Below are 27453 nucleotides of genomic sequence, written 5' to 3'. Positions count from 1 at the left end.
ATTTAATGCCATTTCCGCATACCTCGTTTTACGTTCTCTAGCATTTGTTTATATATAAATTAACACATAGCCAAAAGAAACAGGAATAGGAGCTAATTATTACTCTGCATATAATGAAACTTAATACTTTTCAAGAGAATTTTCTTCACACATCAAGCTTTGGTTCTTTCTGTGCAATGAAATTATATCAGCTATTGATATTTACCATTAATTTTTGCTTACATCCCACTCAGATAAATCAACCAGGGGCTGCTTCTGGTGAAGACTGAGCCCCTATGTTTGATCAAAAACCACACATAGAGGAAAAAGCAAAACAAAAATATGTATACAAGGAGTAATGAAACATTTCCTCAAGTAAATCATTTGAAAAATGACAAGGTCTTCGGGTATATATGAGAAAAATAAATAAAAATGGGACAATGGCAAAATAGGTTAAGGTTAAGTTAAAAAATAAAAGCAAGTGAAAGCATAATGAACCATGTGGCCAAAATAATCAGTGAAGAAGAGCTAAGAAAAAATAACAATAAGCAGGGTGAGGAGAGGATTATGAACTGAACTACTGAAGTCCAAAATTTACAGTATCCACATTAACAACAAACAGTTGTGTTAAAATTATACAGCAGCAATTATGGCCTTCTGGTTATATGATTTACAAATATAATTATGCTATTATTAAGCATTTTCCAGGATTAATACCTAAAAAGATATGACTTACTTATATTTTCACTTTTATTTTTATTTAAATGACAGCTCACTAAAAGACTAGAAAAATTAAGTGTTTACTTAATTGTATGAAAAGTGACACTTTATTTTTGTATGAACTTCTTCAATGAACTTTAGCCTTAGCATATATAACAGAATCCTGGTTTTCTAATGTGGTTTTGACTGATTGAAGAAAGCTCTATATTGTTTGCCTGGTCAGATTAGCACACAACCTAGATCTACTACTTAGTAGAGAAAATGAACACCACCTCACTCAAAAACAAATCCACATCATGAAATAATAATAGCTAATATTTTTGAGTACCTAGTATTTATCAACGTTATTTTATTTTAAGATCAACATATGTCCCTAAACATTTGTTGGTTCAGAAACATTTTCTATACCTCTAATTCAGTCCTTCTTGTATCCATGTTTTGTTTTTCTTGTATGTGTGTTTTTTTGACCAGAGGATTCAGTTGTTTTTTTTTTTTTAAGATTTTATTTATTTATTCATGAGAGACAGAGAGAGAGAGAGAGAAGCAGAGACACAGGCAGAGGGAGAAGCAGGCTCCCTGCAAGGAGCCCGATGTGGGACTTGATCCCAGGACTCCAGGATCACACCCTAGACCAAAGGCAGGCACTGAACTGCTGAGCCACTCAGGCATCCCAGGGACCCAGTCTTCAATAGGATGCAGCCCCTAGTTGATTTTTTGGAGTAAACTATAACCCAAAAATTAATGGTAAACATCAGTATTCAATATAATTTTATTACACATAAAGAACCAAGGCTTGACAGATGAAGAAAATTCTCATGAAAAATATTAAGGGCCACTACATACAGAATAATAATTATTTTGTATCCATATCTTTCTTGGTTATATGTTAATTTATATAAACAAATGCTAGAGAACATGTAATAGAATATGTGAAGATGGCATTTAAAATAGGAAATGACCCCAGAGATTATCTGAATCACAAAGGATTTTACTAATGCTCTATTAACATTTTTAAATACCAGTGTTCTATGAGTCCCTTCTTTCTTTCTTTTTTTTTTTTCTTTCTTTTTTTTTTTTAAGGTTTCAAACCCTGTTGAATTAGGTTTGATAAAAGATTCACATTCATTTCAGAAGCAATTCAGTCTTCCTTTTTCATGTACATATCTTAGAAAATCATATTGGAATCCTGGAGAGATAGCAAGGCACTTCCAATATTTCCTTTTTTTATTGCATCTAAGTTACTCAGAGTTTTATCTGCAACTCTTGGGACCCAACTGTCCCAGTTCTGCTGAAGGTAGATGATGGCCTGTCGTGGTTCAAAGACACTATTTCTGATAAGTCACTGGTTTCTGCTTTTTCTCAGAAACTCCATACCAGTGGGACTATACTGAACAGCATTTCATTGATTTAGTAGAATGTCATCTCTAATGTAACAAAACTGGAAGACTAAAATTGTGGAGCATCAGCCACAGTTCAAAAAAAATGATGTCTTATTACCATAATCTGCATAAAATGATATTAAAATAATTCTAGGCAAGGAAGGGTGGTATGATATCTCCCTTTCAGTTTTACTGATTTTAGGATATTTTGCAAAATGTCATTTATCCAAGCACAAAATTTAACCTAGTCAATTGTAAAAAAATAAAGATTATTTGCAAAATAACAAAAGAAAACTCTTCTTCTTCTACCTCTTTTTCCTTGAAAAGGCCATGTAGGCAGTATAGAGGAAGAGAATGCAATACAGCCAAGGACCTGATGAGGCTGAAAAAGTGGGGTCCCAGCAAATTGATGGTAGGAATGGGACTGAGCAGGCAGTGGAGCCAAGGAAATAACAGCATGGCTAGCAGTTGAGGCAGTGAAACAATCAGGAGACTGGTGTATCTAGGAGGAATGAGCAACTAAGTAAATATACTGAGATATTAGGAGCCAGGATCTCACTGTCAAAGAAAGGATTTACAAATGTAAAAAGCAACAGGATGCTGGATTAGCCTGGATTGTGTTGCTGTGAATAGATCTCTACAGATTTACTTACAGAAATAAATGTATGTATATGTATATATAATATGTATGTTTATAGGTAGTTGGTTTTGTCATCTAGATGGTATGGATCCTATGATACCTCTGTAGCAATGAGGATACTAAATGCATAGATCTTCTAAAAAACACCTTCTACCAAAAAAATAAAGACTCTTCAAAAAATGACTGAATGGTTAATTTCAAGAAACGGAAGTAAAAGATGAAACCGGAATACATTTTGTGACAAAAATTAAAGTTCTCGAAGTACGGAGATGTCAAAAAGTAAGTTTGAAGAGGTTCCTACTTACTAAGTGTAGGGAAATTTTTGCATAAAATGTATCAATAGTAATGGCTTATATCACATTGGATAAAATTTTAATTCATGACTCTATGCAAATATAAATAAATGGAAATCTCAGCGTTGTGCTATAGTCAAAATACATATTGAGAAATAGAAATAGAAAATGACCTATTATAGTTCAGGCAGCGAGCATCAATGTTGTAAAGCTGGCAGGTGGATGTTTGATGATAGCGTATTAAGGCAGATTCACAATAATTTACCCCCAAATATTTAGATGTTATGCAAGGAAAAACCAGTAGAGAAAGTTTGGGGATAATTTTGCAACTTAGGCAGCTGATCAGAAAGGTACAGTGGAGGACAAGATGTCCTGTCCCCATGATGTACACTGAAAGCCACAGCATCATTGTATAGTATTCCTCCCAAAAAAGTCATGAACTGACTCTACATATGAGGAAATATTCCACAGAGCCAGATTAAGGAAAATCCTGCAGATGGGAGGCCTTAAATTCCTTAGAAGACTCTAGGTCATGAAAAACTGCAAGACTGGGGAACTATTACAGACTGAAGAAGAATAAGGAGACATGAAAATGGAACATGTGATCCTAGATTAGATCTGAAGAAGAAAGGAAAAAGAAGCATTGCTGCACTCTTAGCAAAATTTGAATGAAATCTTGGTAAGATTGTATTAATTTTGATCTCAAGATTTGCATGGCTGTATTCTGGTTGTGTAGGAGAAATGTCTCCATTTTGTAAAATATGAGCTGTAGTATTAAAGACTGAAGGGGCATCATGTTTGGAACTATTTTCAATAATTCAAAAGGGAAGAATGGTAATGGGTGTCCACAGGTAATTCTCCATGGGTCTTTGCATTTGCATGTTATTTTGAGAAAGATTTCATCTCATTCTATCTTTGCAAGGATGGTTTTAGAGCAAATAGCTGTGGAAGGTAGAGCTAATGGCTAATGTCTCCTCCTCCTGGGCAGAGAGATATGCTTTATGAGTAGGAAAGCAAAGTTTTTATTTTTTTAATTTTATTTATTTATTTATTTATTTATTTATTTATTTATTTATTGAAAGCAAAGCTAATGTATCTCTCTGCTGTAAAGGTTGGGCAGGTAAGATTGAAGTCTTCTTATAAGATGAAGATGTTTCAAAATTTGCAATTACTCAGTTATAATAAAGACCCACGGTATATGTAATCATCCATCTGGTCCTGCCTTCTCGTGATCATCATCATTATCCCCATTGTATTGGGCAAAAGGAACCAAGGGGACATGAAGCTAATGCTGCTCACTGTGTCTTGAGTAATAAAGTTTTAATGATTAATAATATAGTCTTTGACCTGGGACACCTGGGTGGCTCAGTGGTTAAGCATCTGCCTTCGGCTCAGGGTATGATCCTGGAGTCCCTGGATCGAGTCCCACATCAGGCTCCATGTGTGGAGCCTGCTTCTCCCTCTGCCTGTGTCTCTGCATCTCTCTCTCTCGCTCTCCCTCTCTCTCTCTGTGTGTCTCTCATTAATAAATAAATAAAATCTTTAAAAAATAAATAAAAATAAAATCTCTGACCCAAGTCTCCTGACAGCTACCAGTCTATGAGGTACAGCAAGGTAATTTGTTAGCTTGCAAGCTGGATAAAATCTTAGACCTTTCATAATTCTTGACATTTATATGCAGTGAGTAAAAAAAAAAAAAGATTATTGAAGAAATGTGGTAAAATATCAACCAGGTAATCTGGGTAAACAATATATGTAAGCTCCATTGCCATATTTTTATAAGTGCAACTATTCTGCATTTTTTGCCATTTAAAAATTATTCCAAAATATATTTATATAAATAAAAGCCATTTACATTGATTCTGATATAAAATAAAAATTCTGTATTTCTAACTAAAAAGTTTAATTTTCAAGAAAGATTTTTGGAAAATCATCTAAATCTTGAATTATTATTTAGTCTGCATATATGCAGGCCTTATCTAGGTACCAAAATAGAGCCAGATCAGTCAGAAAGCAGTTGGGCAGTTATTCTCATTTGGACTATAATATATACATTATACTAATTTTCAGCTGCCATTTATATTTTCAAAACTAATTATCTTTCTACCATTCAAAGTATAATGAATATCTAGAGACTTGCAAATATCAATGACCATCTGGGAATTTATTTGCATTTTAATTTTTTCATAAACATGCAACACTATTTAAAAAAAAAGGCTGCACACAAGCAAAACACAGATGCAGGTAGAGAATGAGCTATCTTCTACAATGCTAATGTTTCAATTTTTTCCCCTTGGTAATCATCTTGAATTGTACAGACATATCTTTAGATATTTTCATGATGTCATAACTGTTTTCAACCAAGAAAAATATTGCCTTTAGAAAATGTATCCTAAACATTAAACATGAAATATTAATATTTTGATTTAGCATCTATTAGGAGTGAAATATCCAAGGTGACAGTAAAATTTGATTTTGTGCATGTTACTTAACTTCTTTCATCCTCAATTTTGTCACCTGTACAATGAGGATAATTATAAGACGATGGAGAGAAGAAATATAAAGTATCTGGTATGCAATAAGAATTCAGTATATTACATTTTATTCTATCTTCCTATATTCCCTCTTTTTACTGCATGTGGGAAATATATATTCTGATAGCACTAATGTTCCTCCTTCTTATAAAACCTAATATCCTTAGAAGAAATTTCCTATCTGGCACAGAAAGAAATCTTTTTCATTCCCTGGGTCTGTTGTCCAAAATCTCCAATTTAACTGAAAGCTCTGTATGGCTGAGTGAAGCTGTAGTGTGAAAGACTGATGGGACACTAAGTTAAGAGAAGGATAAGCCTGGGCATAATAAGCTATGGTAAGGTTGTCCTGAATTTAAGCCTGTCTTTTTATCTTTAACAAAAATATCATTCAGTGTTTGTCACAGAACTAGAACAAATAATACTAAAATTTATATGGAACCACAAAAGACCCCAAATAGCCAAAGCAATCTTGAGAAAAAATCACAAAGCTGATGGTATCACAATTCCAAATTTCAAAATATACTACAATGCTGTAGTAATCAAAATAGTATGGTACTGGCACAAAAACAGACACAAAGATCAATGGAACAGAATAGAGAGGCCAGATAAACCCACACTTATACGGGCAATTAATCTACAACAAAGGAGGCAAGAAAATACAATGGGGAAAAGACAGTGTTTTCAAAAAATGGTGCTAGGAAAACTAGACAGCTACATGAAACTGGCCTACTTCTCTACATCATACACAAAAAATACACTCAAAATGGATTAAAGACCCAAATGTGAGGCATGACACCATAAAACTCCTAGAAAAAAACAGGCAATTATTTCTTGGACATGAGTCTTAGTCATGCTTTTCTAGGTATGTCTCTTCAGGCAAGGAAAAAAAAAACAAAACAAAAATAAGCTATTGGGACTATACTATTAGGAATGGGAGAAGATATTCACAAATGATATATTCAAGAATATCTAAAATATATAAAGAACTTATACAGCTTAACACCAAAAAACAAATCCAAATAATCCAATTAAAAACTAGACAGAGGACCCGAACAGACATTTCTCCAAAGGAGATGTACAGATGACCAACAGACACGTGAAGAGATGCTCAACATCACTAATCATCAAGAAAATGTAAATCAAAACTACAATGAGATATGTCATACCTGTAAAGTCAGAATTGCTAAGATCAAAATAAAAAAAGGTATTGGCAAGGATGTAGAGAAATGGAACCCTGTGCACAGGTGTTGGGAATGGAAATTGATGCAATCACTCTGGAAAATAGTATGGTGGTTCTTCAAAAAATTAAAAATAGAACTACCATAAAATCCAGTAATTTGACTACTGAGTATTTGCCTAAAGAAAATGAAAACACTAATTTGAAAAGATGTAAGCACCCCCATGTTTATTTCAGCATTATTTACAATAGCCAAATTACAGAGGCAACCCAAGTGTCTACTGACAGATGAATGGATAAAGAAGAGGTGGTATGTGTGTGTGTATATATCTATATCTATATCTATATATTCCATTATATAACATTTAATATATGTTATATATGTATATTTATATATATATATATGTGTATATATATATATATAATGGAATATTACTCAGCCCTAAAAAGGAATGAGATCTTGCCATCTGCAGCAACATGGATGGGCCTAGAGGCTATTATGCTAAGTAAAATAAGTCTGACAGAGAAGGACAAACACAATTTGATTTCATTTATATGTGGAATCTAAAAACAAAACAAATAGAAAGCAGAAGGAGACCCATAAAAACAGAGAACAAACTGATGGGTGACGGAAGGATGGGCAAGCTGAGTGAAGGGGAGTGGGAAATACAGACTTCTAGTCATGGAATGAATAAGTCACAGGGATAAAAGATGCAGTATAGGAAATATAGTCAATTATACCGTTAATAATGATGTATGGGAATATGTGTTTATACACATATAAATACCATGCAATTTTCTTTTTTTGTTTACTTTGATATCCATATATTGTTTTAGCTATATGGCCTGCTCTTTATCTTTTTTCCTTATTTTATTCATGGCATTCTTATTTTAAAAAATTACTTCAGTTTTTATTACTTCAATGTGAATTATCTCTTATTCCCAAAGCATTAATATTACCTTTCTCATTTTTTCCCCTCAGAGTCAAGGAATAAAATGGTGCTTTCTTTCTTCTTCCAATCTATTCTTCTAAACAATGCCGGCCCTCATAGGTTTTGATTTTGTGCTTCTAGGGAGGCACAAGGGAGGCAAATAATGTTATTCATTTCAAATTAAATCAACCACATATGTTAATTATAGTTCTATCTTAGGAAGAAAATTTCACATTAAATTTTTCAAGTGTTAAAAGCAGCTGCATGTCAATATATTTATATTTATTGACTTTCCTGACTACCCTTTGAGTAGAAGGCAGAGTAAACAAGAAAGAACTTCAGAGAGTTTATTATACAGGTAAGTGAAATCCATTTCTTCTGCTCTCAATGCAAAACGAATTATGTTAAGTTCAACTTTAGATATCCCCTGTATCTGCCGTTTATTCTCAATTTTCTTTCTACTGCTACTGTTTAGATACAGATTACCTCCCATGATTTGTACCACCCAAGAGCCCCTGTGCTGTCTCTCCAAGATTCATTTACAGTGCCTCAGAAGTATCTCTCAATAATCTATCTTTTAAAATAAATGTATGTATGTATATATGTATTTATGTATTTATTTATTTATGTATGTGTGTATTTATTTATTTATTTATTTATTTATTTATTTATTTATTTATTTAAGAGAGCTCACATGCAGGTGGTAGAAAGAGAAGCAGATGGCCCCTCTGAGCAGGGAGCTTGATGCAGGGGCTCCTAGGATCCTGAGATCAGGACCAGAACTGAAGGCAGACACAACCTACTGAGCCACCCAGGTACTCCTATCTTAATCTTTAATCGTGCTATATCTTTAATCGTGCTATATACCTGCATGTATGTTGTGTTGACTTGTTAGTTTTTTTTTTTTTTTAATGTACAATCAGCATGTCCTATTCTTTTTTTATTTTTATTTTTTTTTAGGATGTCCTATTCTATAAAGAAGATACCATAGATACCATAATCTGGTTATATGAGTTTCCTAAATTTTCCCCGCTATGCTATAAAGATAATGAGATTACATTTACTCCTTAGAGTTCCTGATATGCAGTAAATGTTCAACAAGTGTTAGATATCTACATTGCACACATTTAAATTAGAAATGCATTGCATGTTGGAGTTGAAATTTAAACAAAAAAAGAAAACAAAAAAATTTTTTAAAAAATTAAAAAAAAATAAGAAAAAAAAGAAATTTGAACAAAAACAGTAACAATCTTTGGCTTAAATGTTAAATTTTATAGGACTTCTCTATGTTGCTGTGCCCAGGTACTGTGGTTTGCTCAAGTTTTCTGTAAACTGCTAGGATCAGAATTCTTTACAAACTTAGAACATGTCCAGGCGTATCCTTGGGGGGCTCCTAAGGCACTTTAGAGATGGCATACTCAGAGGAATATTAAAGATATAGTAGGCAAAGATTTGACTCAGATGGGATGTTACTTTGCCTCAAACATAACTGAAGCTTTCATGGTTGAATGCCCTGTTTGTAGGAGATAGGAAATCTCCAATTTTGGCAACAACTTCTGTATAAAGACAGGATTTATAACCTGCTACATTCTGTATAAGGAAACATGTTCATTGAGTTTAGCTTCTTAATAAGAAGCACACGAGTGCTAAAAGTTAAATATACTTTAAAAATCCCAAGGGAATTTAATTGATCAATAGCTATTAATGGTCTTAATTAAGATATGTTCCTTTTCTTATACACAACAGTAAGCTTCCAGAAAGAAAATAAATAGGGGCTTTATTTACTAAACAGTTCACCATTTTTCTTTCTTCAAACATTATCCAATATTTGACTATTAGCTATGAGATACCTGTGACAAAATCCAACAATTCAATAAATAGTATAAGAAGTCTGCTGTAAAGCAAGTCCTACAGGATGCAAAGTAAAACAGTTTTAAACAGATTTTCTTCTAGACATCCAAATAATATAATTTAACACCAGGAAAATAAATACCTTCCAAGCAGCTCAAAATTACTTTTCATGCTCTATAAATCCATTCTCTGACTCTTGAAAAAAAAAAAAAAAAAGATAATCCAAGCATCTTCAGAGCCTTAAATGATGCCTTATGCATCAAAACATTTAAAATTACCATGCAAATTTCAAAAATAATCTATTTTCACATGCTAAAAATGAGATTATTTGGACTATTAAAATAAGTCAGCAAATAGTGTATCAATTAGTCTAACGTTAAAAGTATTATCTTCAGAGCAAAAATATTTTTAATACACACTCCCACAGGTGGCTTCTACTAAAATCCCTCTCTTTTGCAAGGCTCACCTTTAAGTAAACGCTTTTCAGTTACTTTATAAATGGTTTTGGGTACCTACGTGGTTTCAGTGGTCGATCATCTGTCTTTGGCTCAGGTCCTGATCACAGGGTGTTGGGATTGAGTCCTACATCACGTTCCCTGCAGGGAGCCTGCTTCTTCCTCTGCCTATGTCTCTGCCTTTCTGTGTGTGTCTCATGAATAAATAAATAAAATCTTTTAAATTTGTTTTAATTAAAAATGGTTTTAAATAGGAAAGGAGGAAGGATGAAAGAAGGGCATGCATACAAACAGGGAATGAGAAAGTGAAGAAGGAATAAAGGGAAATAGGAAGAAAGGAATGAAGGAAGGAGGTGGGGAGGGAGGGAAAGAAGGAAGAGAAGAAGAAAGGGAAGGAAGAAGAAGGAAAAGATTATCAGGCACAGTGTGGATCAAATCATGAAGGAAGCACTTCCCAGATTCATTGTGTTTAATCTTTCCAAAAATATTAACACATTTCCCAATATAACTTCACAGTACTAGACTTCTGAGCATAAGAAATCTATATATTAAAAAAAAGAAGGAAAAGAGATCTATATTTCAAAACCAAAACTTCAAATTTGAGAGTTAACAGGAAGTTGCATTCACCAATTCAGAAACACTGCCATCTGCTGACCAAATAAAATGGCAATGAGTTTTGCATTTGTGTCTTTAAATGTATAACCAATAACCTTGTAAACTTTGTAATGCATATTATAAAACTTGAATATAGTAACAAGTCACTGATATACAGACACTAATTTACAAATATAACTAAATATGAGGAATTTGAAGTAGGAAAAAGTACAAAAGGAAATATTTTGTTTTATAGCAAAAGTGTAATTAGGGTTTCAATTAGTCATCCAAAATACGAAAAAGTATTTTTTTTTTTCTGACACTACCCACAATTAGGTAGCAATTAACAAATGTTTGGGCATTAACTCAAGCCACAGTATTTTTCTAATTTGCAGCTCTGAGGTAAGAGATTTCTTCTAAACATTCATTTCTCACTAGAAGTCAGTCTCAACACTCAAGAAAATGCATCATGTTGATGACAGCACAAGGCAAAATGTCTAGATTCTTTTTTTTTTTTTTAAATTTTATTTATTTATGATAGTCACAGAGAGAGACAGAGAGAGAGAGGCAGAGACATAGGCAGAGGGAGAAGCAGGCTCCATGCAAGGAGCCTGACATGGGATTCGATCCCGGGTCTCCTGGATCGCGCCCTGGGCCAAAGGCAGGCGCCAAACCGCTGCGCCACCCAGGGATCCCAATGTCTAGATTCTTAAGGCTGGGTCCATTTCCTTCTTATGCCATCCTTCTTCCAACATTAATCAGGGAAAATAGGTAGAAAAGTACAGATTTTAATGTAAAGACACCGTGTTTTCTGATAGATCACGTTAGGTGAACAAACGGATTATTTCCATAGTTTGTAAAAGTAATCACAAAATTACCAGCAATATTTTTTTTTTCTAGGAGTGTCGGTGATTTAGGGAGTCTCCTAATTGACCTGCCCTTATATGCATGGTCTGATTTGAAACAATGTGGGACTAACAACATATTTATCCTCTGCATAATTTTCTCCCCTGCTACATTTCCAGCTTTATCTCGTCATACTAGACTTGCCCTTATACTCCACATATGGGAATTTGCTTGCAGCTCATAGGAAACTTCATGATATTTCACCTGTGTGCCTTTGCTCAAGCTTCTATCTGCATCTACAATGCAATTATCTTCTGACCTACTAACATCAGGAAAGCTGAATTTCTTTCCTCTGTTCCCAGCCTGTAGTGTGGATATTTACTACTGCACTTACTATGAGAAAGTGTTTTCTGTTTGTCAGTTTGTCATCCTTGCTTCCTGGTAAACTCCATCAAATGAGGGATATTGACTTATTTCTCTCCAGATAATCCATGCCTCACATGACACTTTATGAAGAAAATTTTTAAAAATTTCCCAATATTTTAGAAACTCATATAATATTTTCCTGTTCTTCATCATTGCTGCAATGACAGACTCTTTTCCATAGAAATTATTGATAGCATGTTGGGTTTGGTAGCTTGGACTGTTCTGTTATATATAGTTTAGTATATTATCTCGTGATTAGAGCTTGCCCTTGTCTCAATGAGGCTGTAAGCACCTTTGGGATTTGGACTATTTCAGACTGTATATTGCTTCCCAAACTGAACATTATTGGGGGTGCCAAGCAAATTCTTACTAAATATTGCATTGTTATGTATTCCCAATTGCATTAATAAAAACAAAGTCACATTGTAATATAACAAGTACTATATAATCCAAGGATTTTAAAAGGAGGATGAAATAAATCTGGGGAACTTCTTGCTTCAAAGTGAATCTCACAGTATAATTAGGAATATACTTCATTTACACAGGGATTCTCTATAGATTGGGAAGAAGCAGAAAAATGTGTAATCAGTCTGGTATCTAGCAAATTGATCCGGAACATACTTTTTCTTTCATTTTTAAAGCTCCATATGGGACTGAGCAGAAACCAAGAATCAGACTGACTGCACCACACAGGGACCCACTCCTAGAACTTATAACTGAATCTTCGTATCCATGGAATAGGCTCTCCTTGTTTCCCATTCCCTCAAACCTGGGTAATCACCATTCTACTCCTATTTCTGTAAGTTTGACTATTTTAGATGCCTCATACAAATGGAATCATGCAGTATTTGTCTTTCTGTGACTAGCAAATTTCACTTAGCATTATGTCCACCAGGCTCAGTCATGTTATCCCATATGGCAAGATTTCTTTCTTTTTTAAGACTGAGTAATAATATTCCATTTTATGTATATACCATATTTTCTTTATTAATCTATCCATTGATAGATATTTATGTTGTGTTCATATCTTAGTTATTATGAATAATGCTACCATGAACATGGGAATGTAAATATCTCTTTGAGATCTTGATTTCAATGCTTTTAATATATACTCCGAAGTGGGATTGATAAATAATATAGTAGTTTTAGTTTTAATTGTTTGAGGAGAAAAAAAGAATTGACAAAATTCAACACACTTTTATGATCAAAAACTCTCAGCAAATCAGGTAAAAAAGATATTTAACCTCAACATAATAAAGACCATAAATGACAAGTCCACAGCTAATATCATACTCAATGGTAAGCTTTTCCTCTAAGATTAGGAACAAGACACTTTTACCATTTATATTCAACATAGTACACGAAGTCCTGGGCTGAGGTATTAGGCAAGTGAAAGAAATAAAGGGCATCTATATCAGAAAGGGAAAGTAAAACTTTTTCTGTTTGTAGATGACATGATCTGATATATGGAAAACTTTAAAGACTACACACATGCACACAGATACACAAAGCCTATTATAATAGATAAAATTAATAAAGTAGCAGGACACAAAAACAACACATGAAGATTAGCCAAGCTCCCTACACTAACAATGAACTGAGAAGGAAATTCATAAAACAGTTCCATCTATATAATAGAATCAAAAAGGGTAATATACTTAGAATAAACTTGACGAAGGAGGTAAAAGACATATAAGCTGAAAACTATAAAACATTGATTAAAGAAATGAAAGAAGACACAAAGACTTCCTCTGTTAATAAATTGGAAAAATTGATATTGTTAAAATGCCCATACTACCCAAAGCAATCTACATATTCAAAGCAATTGGTATCAAAACCCGGTGGCATTTTTTATAGAAAATAAAATCCTAAAATTCATATGGAACAACCAAAGACCCCAAAGATCTCAAAGACCCCAAAGATCCCAAGGAATCTTGAGAAAGTAAAGCAAAGCTGAAGGCATCACAGTGCCTGAATCAAAATACATTACAAAACTACAGTAATTCAGGTGGTATGATACTGGCATGAAATAAGTATCCATGTATATACAATCAATTGATCTTGAAAAGGAGACCATGCCATGAATATACAATGAGGTAAAGACAGTCGCCTCAATAAATGATGCTGGGGAAATTGCATATCCAAATACATAAGAACGGAAGAGACTCTTACCTTACACCACAAAGGTGTAAATTGATTAAATACTTTTTTTTTTAAGATTTTATTTATTTATTCATGAGAGACAGAGAGAGAGAGAGAGAGGCAGAGACACAAGCAGAGGGAGAAGCAGGCTCCATGCAGGGAGCCCAATGTGGAACTGGACCCTGAGACTCCAGGATCACACCCTGAGCCGAAGGCAGATGCTCAACCACTGAGCCACCCAGGGGTCCCAATTAAATACTTAAATATAGACCTGAAGCTAAAACTCCTAGAAGGAAATATAGGGGAAAAGCTGTATGGTGTTGGTTTTGGCAATTATTTCTTGGGAAGGACACCAAAAACATAAGCAACAAAAGCAAAAATAGAAAGTGAAACTATATCAAACTAAAAGCCTTCCACACAGCAAGGGAAACAAGAACCAGAGTGAAAAGGTGACATACAGAATAGGAGAAAATATTTGTAAACCGTATATCTAATAAGGGGTTAATATATAAAAAAAAAAAGAATCTAAGGAACTCCAACAAGTCAGTAGCAAAAAATCTGAATAATTTGATTTAAAAATGGGCTAAGTACTTTTTAGACATTTACAAACATATCTTCAAAGAAGATAGATGAAAGATATATCTTCAGGAAAATGCAAATCAAAACCACAAAGAGATATCACTTCATACCTGCTGGGAGAGCTATTAAAAAAGATTAGTGTTGATGAGAATATAGAAAAGCCCTTATATATAGTTGGAGCCCTTGTATCCTATTAATAGGAATGTGGTGGAATGGTGCAGCCATTATGGAATAGAGTAGCAAGTTTTAATAACTTAAGTTATTAAACTTAAGTTTTCATAACTGGGAACAATAGGATATCAAATCAATGAATTCCAAAAGCAGAGTGGACACTGGGTAAAGAGTCAAAGAATGGGGGTACTTGGAGGGGATAATTTTATTGGCTAGGGCATGGAAGATATAGCCATAGGGGGAAAATAATGTGTTTGAGCACTGGTTTCATTCTTTCCAAGTTCTATAGCCATTTAATCTCTATGTATACTATTTTTCCTATAAGAAAATTAGGGGTAGTAACTGTATATTTTAATCTTTAATGAATCAAAAATAGTGATTTGCTTGACTAAAAGCAAGGTTTTTAGTTCCATTCTACCAAAAAGGAGGCTGAGGTTCAAATTATTATGCAAACCATCATAAATCCCATTAAGCAGATTCACATGTCTATACACTGATGCTCTTACTCTTTTTCCTAAATTCAACATAAACCTATTGTACTATGTATGGTGTGGTGCTTGGGAACACGATCTCTAGAGCTGGATTGTCTTGGGGCACAACCCAGGTTTGCCACTTGTTAGCCAATAAACTTGAACACATTATTTAATCTCTCTGTAGAGTTAATTAAACCATTTTGGAGCAGATTACAGTTGACCCTTGAACAACACAAGGGTTAAGAGCACCAACCACCCACATAGTCAAAAATCCACATAATCTTTTGACTTCCCCAACACTTAACTACTAATAGCCTCCTGTTGGCCAAAAGCCTTGCCAGTAATATACACAGCTGTTTGATACATATTTTATATGTTATATGTACTATATACTATATTTTACAATAATGTAAGCTAGAGAAAGGAAAATGCTATTAAGGAAATTGTAAGAAACAATACATTTACAGTGCTGTATGGCACTTATCAAAAAATTCTGCATATTAAGTGGACCTGTGTACTTCAAACCTTTGTTGTTCAAGGGTCAACCGTGTTATTTTGCTCTCTTTTGTAAAAGGAGGCTAATAATTCTATTTACCTCACAGGAGTTAATATGTACAAAAGCAGTGCCTGGCACTACGTAGCCTTTCTACAAGTATTTTATGAAACAAAAATACTGAAAGGAGAAGGTATACCAAAAGGAAAGGGTTTTGAAAACTCATGGCTGATTGTGTTTCAGTCAACGTGATGAATGTTAGAAGTAAATTTCTTCTCATCCTTTGTGATCTGATTTCCCTTTAGGATTGCTTATTTAGTTTCATTCCCTACACTCGGGCAGATCTTCAGAATATAGGAGTAAGGAGGAAAAAGCCAAAGAATGAGCAAAAGAAATCAAACCACTTACTAGGACTTACTGGTACAGAAAACAATCAAATGGATCCAGTTGCCCTTAGGTAGTTCCTGGAAACAAACAAACTAACTAACTAAACTAAACTATATATATAGTTTATATAAACCATATATATATATATGGTTTATGGTTTTCTTAGTTTATTTAGAAAACTCCATATCCTCAAAATGATCTATAGGAGAGACCGGGTATAAGGAACAAGCAAGCACAATAGATAGCAAGCTTCCCCTGAGATGCAGAGAGGTAGCAGAAGGGTGAGGAGAAGAAGGGAAGAAAGGGTGCACGTGGATGACTAGAGCAGGGCTGTGATATTCTTGAAATTCTCTTTATTGCCTTCACAAAATACTTCTCTGTGTATTAAAAAATTGAAATCACAAAAAAGTCTCTGAAAACAAAAGTGTCACCCCTGATTAGAAAAGGCATAAGAAGCAGCAGAAAAGCTTTACGCTCAGCTTGAAGTCTTGGGGAATAAGAAAACCTTTCAGGAGCAAAAACAAAACATAGCAGAGGAAAGGCAGATTAGTGTGACTTCAGAAATGAGTTCCAAGACTACCGAAGCACAGTGTATTAGCTTTATGACGAGAGCCATTAGCTCTCCACGGACAGGCAATATTTCTAAAGAGCTACACTGTGCAGAGAAGATGTGAGGGATCTAGGAACAAAGCTCTGCTTTCTCACAAGTTATTAACCTCATTTATACCACTGAGTCCCTATCATTATACTCATTGCCCTGACATGGTTCAGTGCATTGATACTTCATTCAGCAGGGTGCAAATTGTGACGACAGAGACAGGGGACCCCAGAGGCTTGGCTGCAATTGCTTTGTTATGACCAGCTGCACCTCGGATGAAAGTAAACGTTTAAGTAACTATTCTGGGAGAGAATTCCCTAAAAACATTTTCACAGTCTTTTATCCTGAGGCCAATTCACCAACTATCTGTTTATAAACCTCTGCAGGTTTCAAGTTCATTTTTTAAAAGCAGTTGTACATTTTCATTCTACAGCACAGGCAAACAGAAGTTGTATGCTTGTAAAGTCAATGTGGATCTTTCCATTAGCCTCTTAATGGGAAATAGCTTTTCATGAATTTGGAGAAATCATCCACTGGGATGGCAAATGCATTGGAAGGGGTGGAGAAGGTAGCATTTTAGCTGCTTAAAAACAAAAATGAAGAACAAATGCTCCTCGTTTGAAAGCTATCCTTTCAGGAGAAATGCCATTTGTTGAGATTTGATTAGCTTTAATGAATCCTAAGGCCAAGCTTCTGATTTTATGAGTGTAATATAAAAGAGGCTCTACCAAAATAAGCAATATGTGTTTACTGAAATGCAATTAATCATCATAATCTATTGAGCATCAATAATGATCTTTGATGAAATATCATTAACACTCTTCTTTTTAAAGATTTTACTTATTTATTAGAGAGAGAGAGGGAGCAAAAGTTGGGGGGAGGAGAGTTGCTTTCACTGAGTAGGGAGCCCAATGTGGGGCTCGATCCCAGAACATTGGGATCATAATTTGAGCCAAAGGCAGATGCTTAACTGATTGAGCCATCCTGGCACCCCTATTTTAACTCTTATTAAATAAAATATAAAGTCACATTTAAGTATAAGCATAGTAGCAGCTATTTCCTACCAAAGATAACTTAATGGAAAGTTTTCACTCATTGAAAATTCTTGACCAATCATATATAATACAATTTGTAAAATGTCACTAGTATAAATAATTAGCCTTGACCTTTGGAAATCCTTAAAGTTCAAGTATTCCTAAAAGAAGCGAACTTTTGCATTTCAGTTTGAATTAGTCTAAATATTTGCATTCATGAAAGATATATTAAACCAGACTTATCAGAAGGAAAATATTACATCTATACATCTATTATATATATTTATATAATATATAAATTATAATGTATATAAATACATTTGTATACAGATATATATCAATAAGAAAAATTTATATACATCTAATGAAAAGACAATAACGTGATGAAATGGTGACATGAATGATTTGACATAAATTATATGTAATATTGAAACATTGTTATAGAGGCATCTGGGTGGTTCAGTGGTTTAGCATCTGCCTATGATTTAGGTTGTGATCCCAGGGTCCTGGGATCAAGTCCTACTTGGGCTCCCTGTGGGGAGCCTGCTTCTCCCTCTGCCTGTGTCTCTGCCTCTTTCTCTGGGTCTCTCATGAATAAATAAATAAAATCTTTTTTTGAAAAAAAGAAACATTGTTGGGCAGCCCCAGTGGCTCAGTGGTCTAGCGCCGCCTTCAGCCCAGGGCCTGATCCTGGAGACCCAGGATCGAGTCCCACATTGGGCTCCATGCATGGAGCCTGCTCCTCCCTCTGCCTGTGTCTCTGCCTCTTTCTCTGGGTCTCTCATGAATAAATAAATAAAACCTTAAAAAAAAAAAAAAAACTTGTTATAGATTCCAGCATTTCATTTTAAAAGAATTCACAATTAATAGGAAAAACAATGAAACTATGTTTAATACAGCTGAAATAAAAATATAAACTCATTATTCATACTATGCAGAACTTGAAATTGATTTGTGATATATATTTAATGTATCTTAAAATTTTAATATAAATTAGTAACCACTAATTACTCTGCTATTTCTTTTGGCTTCAAGCCACTTTCTCCTTTGGTCCTTAGAACAACTGGACCATTTGGCTTAAATGCTTATCCTGCCAAATTTAGTTCTCCTGCATGGAGAATTTTAGGCAGTCTTTTCAGGGGTGTTTTTCTGCTCTGACCAACAGAACTACTCAAAGATTCCCCTTCCAAGGTAATAACCATAGCAACCAAAATCCTCCTCTTTACTGAAGGAAGGCAGTTAAAAAATGGGACAAGAAAAATGATAAAGCTTAGTGGGAATCTGCAAATGAGAAGTCTGTGATGAGAGTCCCAATGATGGGGGGTCAGGTGGACAGAAGCGAAAGAGAGAAAGGATTGGTGAAAGAGCAGAGACTGAAGAAATCCTCTCTGCAGTATCTGAACTGATATACCACCACCACCAAAGTGATATCTCAGCCCTTTAAACTAGCACGGTGTAATGTAATACTGGAATACTAAAAGGTCCTTAAGATGATCACTAATCACAACTTAAAATTAACTCTATGAATTGGAAAAAAGGATAGCATCAATAAGAAAACTGAACTTGAAACAACTGCAACTTCAGTTCCCTTAGGTAGTCAAGGTCAAAAGCTCAGACTTCCCAGTCCTAATAGAGGGTTGAGAAGAATTTGGTGTCTATCTAGTTAGAGATGCAGTGAGGGTACCTTGTTGTATGTGTTTTTCTTTGAGATGTAATTCCCCCCATTTCTTAACTCACCTCTATCTCCTTTGAAGCTTCTTAACCATCCATCCACATTCATGCAACTTATTTTTTGTGTCAACAGCAAAACTCTTCCTCCAGCGGGAGAGATGGTGAGTGAATTCTTACCTGAAAACAGGTTATATTTAATCGGAATGGCTTCTGTGAAAACAGCTTATCCATGAAAAGGGTATTTTTAGAACTAGAGAGGTTCTTGAAATTTCATAGACAAGGATCAACACTGCCAGTCTTTTGTGTAATAGTTAAGTGAGTACAATCAGCTAATTGTTGAAGAGAATGCCCTGTGCCAATTAAATTCACAATTGCCTGTTATGACTAGGATCGAAGAGAGCAAGTTTTACAATTTCTCTATTTGAATTGTGGTTAAACAATACTTATATAGTCATGAGAAGTGAAAGACAGTTAAGTGACAGGGAGAAATTTGGCAAAAGGATACAAGTGAGCCGTGATGTAACTCCTACAACAATTTGGATTATGTTATTTTAAATAAGAAGGATCCTTGTGGAGTAAAAAAGGTAAAGAAATCAAATAGCATCAAATAAAATATATTTTCTAATATTAAATTTCTTTGCAATTCTTTAGCTGAGCAAATAATAATATCAACATGTTTTACATGTTATATTAGACACTTTTTTTATTTTACAGAGTCACAACCTCTGTTTGTTTTTGTTTTTGTTTTTTAAGATTTTATTTATTTATTCATGAGAGACAGAGAGAGAGAAAAAGGCAGAGACACAGGCAGAGGGAGAAGCAGGCTTCATGCAGGGAGCCAGAGGTGGGATTTGATCCCAGGACCCCAGGGTCATGCCCGGAGCTGAAGGCAGCACTAAACTGCTGAGCCACCAGGGCTGCCCACAACCCCTGGTTTTTAAGAGCATCACTAACTCTTCCAGAGGTATTCAACATAATTTATGCAACATTCTCCATTCAGGCTTAAGATTTTGATGAGATTTCTAAAGTATGTAATTTTTTTTAAGTTAAAAAATAAATTTAATAATTAATGTTTAGGAAATCATTTGGGAAGAGGCATGTTTTAATGTTGATTACCATAGACGATTATATCACAACATAATAAAAATGCTACTGTTTTAATAATAATAATAATAATAATAATGATAATAATAATGATATAGATGATAATAATAATAATAATAGAGCATTCCATTAGTTGAGTATTTTCTTGGTATTAGCAACTTTACACTTTTTTTCTTATTAATTGATCATAAAATTTCTCTGATAAAGATTATATACTGCTTTATAGATAAAGAAACTAAGGCTCAGGAATTTTGAACAAATTGCCCAAAATTACATGGTAAATTTGGATTTTTTTTTTATAAATTTGGAATTTAAACATGTTTCTCTACCTCATATTTAACTCCTTCAACCAAAGAGCTATATGTAATCTTAAAAACAACAACAACAACAACTGAATAGAATGGTCAATGCAAATAGTAAGAACTAGATAGTTGTTGGAATTCATTAAGTAAAATACAGGTGAAGAAAGAAAGATAAATATGAATAGATTTGGGTAAATTTCTAGTACAAAAGCAAAATTTATTTTTTTTTAATCTGCATAAGTCTATTAAGCTTCCTGGGTACCATTTTTGGCACTCAGGATATATAAGTGAACAAAGGATGTAAGACTCCCTAACAACTGGAAAAATAGAACTGCCATTTACCGAAATGAGAAGACAGCTTCCTTTTGCACATAGAATAAAAGCTACATTTTCACCATACCCTCCAAAACCCCAGTGATACGACCCTGCCTGCCCACCTGTGCAACCTCAAATTCTCACACTACCCTCAATGTTCCCTCAGCTTCAGCTACAGTGACCTTTCCCCACATTCTCAAAAACACAGTGTTCTTGTCTATCTTAAGGGTCATCCTACATTCCACTTTCTCTATCTAGAATACAATTTCTTTTCTTTCTTTCTTTTATTTTTTTAAACATCCTTAAGGACACAGGTTGGATATTTCTTATTCAGAAAGAACTTCCCTAAACCTAAGTCCTCCTCCACTCCTTTGTTCTACTATTCTAATCGTTTCCCATCACTTTGTCTTTTTCTCTATACTATGTAACATATTTTCATATTTTTTATTTAATTATTTAAAAATCATGAGGATAAAAAATGTGTATTTTACTCTTCACTGTGAATCTGCCATATTGCTTAGTGCTTGGTACTTTCGAACAATAAACAAATATTTGTTAAATACTTGAATTAATGGAACTATGTTGTTTTGCAGTCTACTGAGGATTGATTCATCTTCCTCCTGTCCAATGTATTTGCATTTTATAGAAAATTTTTGTAAAGCAGTTACTTAACACAAATTGATTATCTGATAAAATAAGTTATAGAGATACATTATAGTCTAGTTTACATTATCAACTCGTTTATAAACATTACATTCAATATCTTTATAAAATGACATCAAGTTAAACTTTTAAAAGGACTCTGGCATAGACATAACTCGATGTAAGTTACTGAGATTTTTACATGGTAAGCATATTGTTGTATACTGCTGAATGACAGATGCCTTCTCGGGCAAGCATAGCTTATTGAACAAAAGGAATTTGTAGTAATATCCAGAAAAAAATATGTTTTTTAAAAAACTATTCCTAGCTTCTGCTAAAGATCCAGAAATATGAAAAGAACTTCACTACCACTCTAACAACAAAACATTCTCAAAACAATCCTTAAAATCATCATTTTTAACCTCATCAGAAACCTGAGATCGAAAGGCAATCAAAATCATGAAATCCAAGAGCATAAGCCCCAGAAAAGAGAAACTCAGACACAAGCACTGGCTTATCTGTGGGAGAACATGGAAAGAAGACAAGAATACCATAGAAGCTAAAGTTTTTAAAACAAATTTCTAAAACTGGAGTGTGGACTGGAACAAAGTTATGAAATTACTGGGAATTTCAGAGCCAAAAGGAACTTGTACCAGTCAAAGGGTTTTCTGTATGGACCTCAGTACATGTTCACAAGAAAGGTTTATGGTAGAACAAGAAACCAATTAAAGTTTCTCTCAGTACTATAGGCCTGAAAAAGGGGGGGGGGGGTAGTTGCTTCCGTTGGAAATGCAGAAACTACTTGGATCTATCACCCCAACTCCTTTGTAAAAAGAAGTAAGACACTGGAGGTAAGACAGAAAATCTTGTCACCTTCAGGGTATAGTTAAGGACCCATAGAAGCTAGAAGAAGGGAATAAAAATATATATATATATATATCCTCTATACCACTAGACAAAGGTAGGAACAGACCATGTGAGGTAAGTCACATCCTTGAACCCTAAAGACCCCATATCTGCCAAATTCGGTATCTAAACCAGAACAGAGATCACCCTAGTCTAAAGCAAAAGTGGAAATAAGTATATTTATAGCTTATGCAAAATAAGCTGTGACAGTAATAGTATTAAGGATCAGAGGCAGCAATTAAAAATATCCCATTACAAGGTTCTTATACTACACATGAAGCAATATAATAGTATTTAAAGGTATATTATGATTTACTAAGGATATATATTTTAATCATAGGTTAATAACTAAAAACAAACAAATAAACAAAAGTATAAAAGAGAAACCAGTAGTGGAAAAAAATGAAATAATGAAAATATTCAATATAAATGAAAGCAGCAAAAAGCAAAAGAAAAATACAAGAAAGAAACCAACAACAGATAGTACCAATAGGAAACAACTAATGAAACTCTGTTTTAATTGAAATATATCAGTAACTTAGTTACATGCAAGTGGTCTAAAATGAATTAAAAGAAAACATTACTAGGTTGGATAAAAAACCCAGACTCAACTATGTAATGTCTAAACTAACTTCACATTTGCCATAAATACGTCTGTGTGTATAAAAGGAAAACATAGAAAAATATGAGTATACAAATATTAATCAAAGTAGATCTGAAGTGATCATATCAGATGGAGCATATAAATGATAAAAAAAATATTGCCAGGAAAAGAGAGTTACTACATAATTCTCTGACCAAGATGATATTAAACTAAAAATGAATTATGTAAAGATACCTCACAAATATTTGAAAACAAAACACAATTCCCAATAACCCATGGGTCAAAGAGGAAATAAAAAAATATAAAATATTTTAAATTAAATGAAAATAAAACATATATTTCAAAATGTGTGGAATGCTTTTTCAAGGAAAGATGGCAGAGTCAGAGGACCCTAGCTCACTTTGTTCCATGGATACAACTACATAATACCCACATCAATAGAAATCACCCAGAAAATGACCCAAAGACTAGTAAAATAGACTTGCCACAGCTAATGTAGAGATGGGACCATATCAAAGAGGGTAGGAAGGATGGAGACATGGGCAGGAGCTAAAGAGACCTGTGAGACTCTCCTCAGGAGGAAGGAATGCCACGCCCATGGAGAGGGAAAAGAAACAGACACACAATAGGCACTCCACACATGGGGAAAGCAAATCTCCATAACATTTGGCTTTGAAAATTAAAGGGACATGATTTCTTTCTTTTTTTTTTTTTTTTTTTTAAGGGACATGATTTCTTCACAAATTCTTACAACTGTGGGCCTTAACACCTGGAACTTTAAAAAGAACACTTTCCTCAGTTCTGGGAAAGTTACAAGGGCAATAGGAAACTGAGTCACTACCCTTAAAGAGACAACAGGCAAAGAGCTCTGCTGAGATAAAGCACAGAAGCAGCAGTTTGAAAAGCACCTGGATTATATAGGAGGAAGACAAAAGACACTATATAATCATAAAAGAAACAATCCAACAAGAAGATATAATGACTATATTTGTGCACCCAACATAGGAACACCCAAATACACAAAGCAGCTAATAAGAAACATAGAAGAAGTAATTGACAGTAATATGATAATGGTAGGGGACCTTCACATCCAGCTTACATCAATGGATACATCATCCAAACAGCAAATCAACAGGGAAACAATGACTTTGATTAAGGCAGTGGACCAATGATCTAATATATTTAGAACATTCCATCCTAAAACACAGAAGACATATTTTTTTCAAGTGCATATGGAACATTCTCTAGAATAGATCACATGTTGGGCCACAAAAGAAGTCTCAACAAATTCAAAAAGACTGTAGTCATACTATGCATCTTTTTTTTTACCACAGCAATATGAAACTGACATTAACCACAAGAAAAAAATCTGGAAAGAACACAAATACATACAAGGTTAAATTACATGCTACTAAACAATGAATGGGTCAACCAAGAAATCAAAGAAGAAATAAAAAATACGTGAAGACAAATGAAAATGAAGACATAATGGTCCAAAATAGAGGGAAATTTATACCAATACAGGCCTACTTCAAGAAGCAAGAAACATTTCAAATAATCTAATCTTATGCCAAAAAGAGAAAAAGAAGAATGAACCAAACACAAAACCAGTAGAAGGAAGAAAATAATAAAGATTAGAGCAGGAAAAACAAATTAGAAACTAAATAAACAATAGAACAGATAAATGAAACCAGGAGCTGGTTATTTGAAAAAAAAATCAACAAAATTTATAAAACTTTAGTCAGACTCATCGAGAGAAAGAGAGAGAGAGAGAGCGAGCTCAAATAAACAAAATCAGAAGTGAAAGAAGAGGAGAAATATCAATTGACACTACAGAAATATAATTATAAGAAAATATTATAAAAATTATATGCCAGTAAATTGGACAACCTAGAAGAAATGAATTCCTAGAACCACATAACCTACCAAAGATGAAGCAGGAAGCAATAGAAATTTTGAAGAGACTGATTTTCAGCTATCAAATTGAATCTGCACACACACACACACACAAAGTCCAGAACCAGACAGCCTCACAGGCGAATTTTAGCAAACATTTAAAGAAGTATTACTATGGGTGCTGCCTGGGTGGCTCAGTTGGTTAAGCGACTGCTTTTGGCTCACGTCATGATCCTGGGGTCCTGGAATTGAGCCCCACATTTGGGCTTCCCTGCTCAATGGGGAGTTTGATTCTCTCTCTGCCCCTCCCCTTGCTCATATTCTCTCTTTCTCTCAAATAAATAAATAAAATCTTAAAAAAATAAAGTAGTGTTACTACCTATTCTTCTTAAACTATTCCAAAAAATAGAAGAGGAAAGAAAACTTCCAAATTCATTTTGTGATGCCATCATTACCCTGATACCAAAACCAGAAAGATACCACATAAAAAAAAATACAAGCCAATATCTCTGATGAATATAGATGCAAAATTCCTCAACAAAATATTAGCAAATAAAATCTAATAATACTTTAAAAATCATTCTTCACAATTGAGTGGCATTTGTTACTGGGATACAAGGGTGGTTCAATATTGACAAATCAATCAACGTGATAGATTACAACAGAAGAAAGGTCGAAAACCACATGATCATTTCAATATATTCAGAAAGAGCATTTGACAAAGTACAATATCCATTCATGGTAAAAGCTCTCAACAAAGTTAGTTTCAAGGAAACATACCTCAACATAAGAAAGATCATATATGAAAAAGCTACAGCTAATATCACTCAATAGAGGAAAACTGAGAGAGCTTTTCCCCAAAGATGAAGAATAAAATAAAGATGCCCACTCTCATCATTCTCATTTGGGAGTACTAGAAATCTCAGACAAAGCAATCAGACAAAAAAAAAAAAAAAAAAAAAAAAGCAATCAGACAACAACAGCAATACAAGGCATCCGAACTGGTAAGGAGTAAGTAAAATTTTCACTATTTGCAGATGACATGATACTATGTATAGAAAACTATAAAGACTCTACAAAAACCTACTAGAACTGATAAATGAATTCAGTAATTTTGCAGGGTAAAAACCAATATACAGAAATCAGTTGCATTTCTCATCACTATAATGAAGTAGCAGAAAGAAAAAGTAGGAAAACAATAACATTTACAATTCACAAAAAATAATAAAATACCTAGGAATAAACTTAACTGCAGCACGAAAGACCTATACTCTGAAAACTGTAAAACATTGACAAAGGAAACTGAAGACATTGCAAACAAATGGAAAAATATTCTACGGTTATAGATTTGAAGAACAAGTATTGTTAAAATGTCCATACTACCCAAAGCAATTTACACATTTAATGCAATCCCTATCAGAATACCAACAGATGTTTCTATTTTTTACAGAAGTAGAACAAACAAACCGCAAAAGACCTCGAATAGACAAAACAATCATGAAAAAGAATAACAAACCTGGAAGCATCACAATCCCAGATTTCAAGATAAACTACAAAACTATAGTAATCAAAATTGTGCGGTACTGAAACAAAAATAGACACATAGATCAAGGGAACAGAATAGAAAGTTCAGAAATAAATCCAGATTATATGGTCAATTAATCTTTGATGAAGGAGGCAAGAATACGCAATGGGAACAAAGATAATCTCTCCAACAAATGGTGTTGAGAACACTGGGCAACTACATGCAAAAGAATGAAACTGGACCACTTCCTTACACCACACACACAAATAAACTCAGAATGAATTAAGGACTTAAATATGACACCTGAAACCATAAAAATCTTAAAAGCGAGTACAGATGTCAATCTCTCTGACATCAGCTGTAGCAACATTTTTCTAGGTATATCCCCTGAGGCAAGAGAAACAAAAGCAAAAATAAACTATGAGGATTACATCAAAAACTTCTGCACAGCAAAGGGAAGAATCAACAAAACTAAAAGCCAATAGACTGAATGGGAGAAGATATTTGCAAATGGCATATCCAATAAAGGACTGGTATTCAAAATATATAAAGATCTTATGCAACTCAACACCAAAAAGACAATCCAATTTAAAAACGGGCAGAAGACACAAAAAGCATACAGATAGCCAACAGACACGTGAAAAGATTGTCAACAACATAATCAGGGAAATACAAATCAAAACTTCAATGAGACATTACCTCACACTTGTCAGAATGGCTAAGATCAATAACAAAAAAACAAGTGTTGGAGAGGATATGGAGAAAAAGGAACCTTCTTGCACTGT

Source organism: Canis lupus, chromosome 13, assembly GCF_003254725.2.
Source record: "Canis lupus dingo isolate Sandy chromosome 13, ASM325472v2, whole genome shotgun sequence".
Lineage (NCBI taxonomy): Eukaryota > Metazoa > Chordata > Mammalia > Carnivora > Canidae > Canis > Canis lupus.
The sequence above is the reverse complement of the archived record's forward strand: the minus strand, read 5'-3'. Positions refer to the sequence as shown.